This window comes from Pinus tabuliformis, chromosome X (genome assembly GCF_031772625.1).
Source record: "Pinus tabuliformis cultivar Carrire ecotype Pingquan chromosome X, CPIR1, whole genome shotgun sequence".
Classification (NCBI taxonomy): Eukaryota; Viridiplantae; Streptophyta; class Pinopsida; order Pinales; family Pinaceae; genus Pinus; species Pinus tabuliformis.
This window is the reverse complement of record NC_142308.1, coordinates 17,171,649-17,178,735: the sequence shown is the minus strand read 5'-3', so window position 1 is coordinate 17,178,735 and position 7,087 is coordinate 17,171,649.

The following is a 7,087-nucleotide window of genomic DNA, read 5'->3' as shown; positions in this document are numbered from 1 at the left end:
GTTTCTCGCTGTGTCTATCGAAGTTCAGATGGCTCGACACCGTAGAAGACCAAAATGATAGTTTTCCTGGACTCCAACATCAACACCAACTCTTTCAAACACCAAATGGATTCCGCATATCTGGAAGAGAAAATAGCTATATGAACAAACGTTGTCCGAATAACGCTTTCGATTTGGGGAGGGAAGAGATCTCCCTCTTGCAATTCCCGCTAGTCGAGGAATACTTGCAATCCATGGTTGCAAAGGCGATCACACAGATAGGTGGCCAATGTGTTCTTGCAATGAGGCCCGCGGTGGTTAATAAAAATATCATAGACATTGTAGTTGTCTTTGGCATACGAGGTGGACGCAGAGGTGGAAGAGGATGCCATACTACTACAGATATTAGTCAGGCTGATATCAGAACAAGTGCAAAGTAGCTACCAGCAAATGATCCCAACTCGGCCTTTGTTGCGTTTTGTCTCTCAATACTTGGCAACAAGCTGAAAATAAAACAGCGCCGAAATACAACATATTTTTAAGTTTCCTAAATCGCTCACAAAACCTAGTCCTCCGCGTTTTTACAGAGGAAGTATTTTTAATGTGAAAATGACAAATAAATCAATTAGTGGAATGCAGGAAGCCATGAGAGAAGTGCTGGGCAATTTCGTTTAGTGGAGCTGCACTGTAATTTTCCTAATTTTAATATTTCAAGCTTATCAAAAGGGATGGCAGACAATGAACAATGACCGCACATTAGTCGTGGACGACATGTGCGTTTGGTCTGGTCATGTTTTAAAGATATTGCAATCGTCAGTTTGTGCAAACCATTGGTGTTATGGTCATATTTGTTGGGGATTTTTCTGTCAAAATCCCAAAAACAATATAAACTGCACACAGAGACAATACTCTGATGCTGCCATAGGATCTTTAACACAGCGGAAGTTTAAAAGATTGTTTCTGAGAACAGAGTATAACATGCAAAAAATGGATTTGTATTAAAAGGAACTCGGTACAAAATTCATCCTCTTTCACTCAGAGGGATTCACCAGAAAGAAATACAGTGCTATTCTATTCATTCATTTCCCATTACATTCAGTATGCTATGCTGTTGCGTATTACAAACATTCACTTGCGCTGCTGCGCTTCTGCACGCACTCACTCTCTCTGCGGACTTATGAGCACTTCAACATTTTTTTTTACACAACTACATAAAAACTGATTACATACAAAATTTGAGTGAATTAATGAATGAGGATGGAGACCCATGCTGTGAGTTGCTCGAGGTTGTCCTTCTTGTCCTCGACTGAGTTTCATATTTACTGTGATGGCTGAGAAATTCAATGTGAAAGAGTTGGATTGCAACCTGTTTCCTTCTTCGGCCATACTAAGAATTGAATGTAGTCACCTACTGCTGTACTGCTTCATGTCCGCTCTTAACTAGCTCCGCGCCAATTCTCTGTTTCTCCCCATATTTGAAAATATATGAAAAGCACTACAGAACACATAAAGTTTCCTTTTGACGGACTTCAAAAGTTAAACCATTATGCTTCAGAAACCCATCGATTCTGGGCTTCATCGCATAGCATTCATATAAAAGATTGTGTACCCATGGTTTCCCTGATTGCGATATGCCGATCGCGCTATGGGCCGATACCTCCGATCATATATATATATATATATATATATATGCCTGAAATACATTAAAACACGAAAAAAAAGCCGCTTACGGAACTGAAATAATATTAAACAAAATTTTGAATACCCGTCGGGTCCGGGTTATCGGGTCGCAACATAACCCATGGTAAAGCCTGCCATATTGAAAATGCCGATAGCGATACGCCGATGCGATATCGGCGATCGCTCATCGCAACCTTTAAATGCATCTTTGTAAGTCCTCCACTGCGACTTCGCCGATGCGATATCGGTGATTGCTCATCGGCGATATTTCTTATCGCTGCCACTGCCTGCCTGCAATTTGGTTTTTCTCATAATATTGGAGTGTTTATGCCTCCCGATCCTTGGTAACTTTCCAGCGCTGTTTTGGTAGGAATGCAAGCGCTCGGTCATTAGCTTAGTGCTGCTGCACGCCTCAACTGTTGCACAGTTGAAATTACATTTTCAACACTCCCCTTTAATTTCAACTGTTGGGCATTCAATCATACCCAAACACTTCCTCAAAAATTCAAAGCTTTTCTGATCCAATGGCTTTGTCAAAATGTCTGCTACCTGTTCCTGAGTCCTGCAATGTTGTAAACTGATTTCTCCATTGCTTACCAATTCTCTGATGTAGTGAAATCTTGTATCAATGTGTTTCGTTCGCTTGTGAAACACAGAATTCTTAGACAACGCAATAGCTGAGCTATTGTCACAAAAAATAATTGTTGCTTTTGCTTGCTCTTGGCCTAAGCTCCTCAACATTCTTCTCATCCAAACTGCTTGACATGCTGCTGCTGTAGCTGCCACGTACTCTGCTTCTGCTGTAGACAACGCTACAATTGGTTGTTTCTTGGAAGCCCATGAAATGGCTCCTGAACCCATGTGAAAAACGTAACCGGATGTGCTTTTCCGATCATCCACACTTCCAGCCCAATCGCTATCAGTATATCCAACTAAATCTGAACTTTCTGAAAAAGTATATAAGATGCCAAATCCTTTTGTACCTTTGATATACCTCAGAATTCTCTTTGCTGCCTGCCAATGTGCCTCTTTTGGCCTCTCCATGAATCTGGAAATTAAACTAACAGCATGCATTATGTCAGGCCTAGTTGCAGTTAAATACATAAGACTGCCAACTATGCTCTTATATAAGCTAGGATCAAAATCCTTGCTGCTGTCCTCTTTGCTGAGTTTTAATCCCATTACCATGGGAGTGTTTGCTACTTTTCATTCTTGCATATTAAACCTGCTCAACACTTCATTTACATATCTTGCTTGAGAGATAAAAATTTCATTTTCATTTTGATTTACTTCTATCCCTAAGAAGTATCTCAACAAGCCCATGTCAGTCATCTCAAACTCTTCTTTCATGACTGATTTAAAATTTTCAATGAGGTAGTCATCATTACCTGTAAAAATCACATCATCAACATACAAGACAACTATTAAAATCTTACCATCCTTTTCTTTGATGTAGACAGTGGGTTCTCCCTCACATTTGTCAAATTCATTTTCCAGTAGATAGGAATCTATTCTACTGTACCACGCTCTTGGAGCTTGCTTCAGCCCATAAAGAGCTTTCTTCAATTTGCAAACTTTGTGTTCTTGGCCTTTCTTCTCATAGCCTAGAGGCTGCTCAATATATACCTCCTCCTTTAACACTCCATTTAGGAATGCCGACTTCACATCCATTTGGTAGACTTTCCATTTGTTTTGTGCTGCTATGGACAGCACTACTCTCACGGTTTCCATTCTTGCAACCGGTGCGAAAGTCTCCTCATAATCTCTCCCATATTGCTGCTTGTATCCCTTGACGACCAGCCTTGCCTTATGTCTTTCAATTTTGCCTTCAGCATTGCACTTGGTCTTATAGACCCATTTGACTCCAATAACTTCTTTACCTTTTGGTAGCTCAACCAAATCCCATGTCTTGTTTCTTTCTATGGCATTCATCTCCTCATCCATAGCTTCTATCCATTTCTTATCTTTAATAGCATCTTCGAAATGAATAGGGTCTTCAACATGACAATACAAGGCAAATAAGGAATTCATTCCTTCATTATAAATGTCACTTAGATTCCTAAACTTCTTACCTCTTTCACTTGGTGTGCAAATGCTTGAAGATGCACTTGAATTTCCTCCTTGTGGTGTGCTTGGAGAAGCACTCTCATTTCTCCTCAACGGTGTTCCTTGCTATCCTTGTGTTGGCGCTGCTGTTTGGGGATGTATTTCAGCCACCTCCTCGTCATCTTCATCATGAGACAAACAGTTTTTAACATTGACTGTTTTCTCTATGCTTCCATCCCAAGCTTCCTCCTCAATGAACTGAACATCTCTGCTCACAAAGAATTTCTTGGTGGATGGGATATACAGCCTGTAAGCTTTGGATTCCTCACTGTATCCAATGAAGATACATTTCTCCCCTTTGCTGTCCAACTTCCTCCTTAGCTGATCGGGAATGTGTGCATAGGCCACACATCCAAAAATTTTCATGTGGGTGACTCCTTGCTTTCTCCCACTCCATGCTTCTTCCGGCACTTTGTTCATCACAGCTTTTGTAGGACACCTATTCAAGATATATACTGCACAGTTTACAGCTTTAGCCCAATAATCATTTGGCAAATGCTTTGCCTTCAACATGCTCCTCGCCATATCCATAATGGTTCTGTTCTTCCTTTCAGCAACTCCATTTTGCTGTGGGGTGTACCTAGCTGTAAACTGTTTATGAATTCCATTTTCTCTGCAAAACCGTAGGAATTCCTTGGAGATATACTCACCTCCTCTGTCTGTTCTCAAGACTTTAATACGCAACCCACTTTGATTTTCCACAAGTACTTTGAAATTTCGGAATTTTTCAAACACTTCTGATTTGTTCTTCAAGAAATAAACCCAAGTCTTTCTTGTAAAATCATCAATAAATGTTAGAAAATATTGGCTGCCAGCTAAAGATGGGGTTTGCATTGGTCCACATAAATCTAAGTGGACAATTTCTAAGGGTGCCTTTGCCCTTATGCTTTTCCCTGATGGAAAACTTTCTCTGTGTTGTTTTCCCAATATGCAGCCTTCACAAAGGCTGTCCAGTTTCTCTATCAATGGTAATCCTCTTACCATTCCTTTTCTGCTCAACAAGTTAAGACCTCCAAAGTTGAGATGTCCAAATCTCAAGTGCCACAACCAATTTTCATCCTTTGGCACACTTTGGAGAGCCTCTTGGGAAACTGCTGCAATTACTTCTTTGTTTTTCAATTCTGCTCTTATTCTGAGAGGGAACATTTTGTTCCTCGTCATCCTCACTTCAGCAATGCATCTTTTGCTGGGTGCTATATCCATGATGGTGCATACATCATTCTCAAAGAAAACATTGTAACCTTTTTGGACAAGTTGTCCAATACTCAAAAGATTACATCTCATTCCAGGAACATAATAGACATCTGCTATGGTTTTCTTTTCACCTTGCTTTGTAAATATTTTAACTTCACCTTTACCCATAACAGAAATTTTGCTATCAGTCCCAAGTGTGACTTGTGACTTTACACTTTGATCTAAAGCAGAAAACAAAGCTATGTTTCCTGTCATATGGTTGTTGCAACCGGAGTCTAGAAACCATATATCTTCACTGTTTGTTTCAGCCATATTACAAGCTAACAATACATTATCTTGGCTGACATTTTCTCTAGTAATATTTACATTAGATCTATTATTCACATCATGCTGCTTCTTCCTACATTCACTGGCATAATGCCCATATTTTTTACAATAATAACATTGGACATTGGATTTTTCATACCTTTGTCCTTGAGCATGATGTTGTCCTCCTTGTTGGCTGCTGCCTTGACCTTGGTTCTGATTTGGATTGCTGCCTCTTCCTTGAGCATTCGCTGGACTGTTCCTTCCACCTCTGTTCTGGCTTCTGCCTCTTCCTCTCTTGTTTCCTCTGCCTTGACCTCTTCCTCTTCCAAAGGACATCTGGGTCTTGAAGGCTTGCTCTAGAGATGAGTTTTCATTTCTACTCAACCTCTGCTCATGTGTGATCAGTGATGCATGAAGCTCATCAACTGAAAAGTTTGAGAGATCCTTTGTCTCTTCTATGGTGGTGACAATCACATGGAACCTTGAGGGTAGGCACCTCAATAGTTTCTCCACAATCCTCCTTTCTTCAAGTATCTCTCCATGAGATCTTATTTGTGTGACCAGGCCAATTACTTGAGTGAAGAATGAGTCAATATTGTCTGACTCCTTCATGCACAGGTTCTCAAAATCTTTCCTCAGCAACTGCAGTTTCGCTGTCTTCACTTTCTCCATGCCTTGATAGGTTGTCTTGAGAGTTTTCCATGCATCTTTGGATGTCTTAGCTGCTGCTAACCTTGGAAACACGCTTCCATGCACTGCCTGATACAAGAAGAAGAGGGCTTTTGAGTCCTTCTTCTTGTGGCTCTTTAACAGATCCTTCTCTCCCTGAGTTAATGCATTAAACTCATTTTCATCTGCTGGTTGTTCAAAACCATCTTCAACTATTTCCCATAAGTCTTGGGAAGCAAACAAGGCTTTCATTGTTATTGCCCAATAGTCATAGTTTTTACCATCAAATAATGGGAGCTGCATACCCATGCTATTGCTGGTGCTGGTGCCAGCCATTTTTGCACTCTTAACTATGCTTCAAATACTTCACTGTGTATTTAAAATAACAGACTGTCTTCAACAGCAACACACAAAAAAAAACTTGAGAAATACCTTGGATTCTTTTGCCTGAGTCTTCACACTGCTGGAGAAGTTGCTGCAAAAAGAATCCTTCCTTCAGCTTCTTTGAACCCTTCAAAGAGCCTGGATTAGCTCTGATACCACTGTTGGGGATTTTTCTGTCAAAATCCCAAAAACAATATAAACTGCACACAGAGACAATACTCTGATGCTGCCACAAGATCTTTAACACAACGAAAGTTTAAAAGATTGTTTCTGAGAACAGAGTATAACATGCATAAAAGGGATTTGTATTAAAAAGAACTTGGTACAAAATTCATCCTCTTTCACTCAGAGGGATTCACCAGAAAGAAATACAGTGCTATTCTATTCATTCATTTCCCATTACATTCAGTATGCTACGCTGCTGCGTATTACAAACATTCACTTGCGCTGCTGCGCTTCTGCACGCACTCACTCTCTCTGCGGACTTCTGAGCACTGCAACATTTTTTTTTACACAACTACATAAAAACTGATTACATACAAAATTTGAGCGAATTAATGAATGAGGATGGAGACCCATGCTGTGAGCTGCTCGAGGCTGTCCTTCTTGTCCTCGACTGAGTTTCATATTTACTGTGGTGGCTGAGAAATTCAATGTGAAAGAGTTGGATTGCAACCTGTTTCCTTCTTCGGCCATACTAAGAATTGAATGCAGTCACCTACTACTGTACTGCTTCACGTCCGCTCTTAACTAGCTCCGCGCCAAT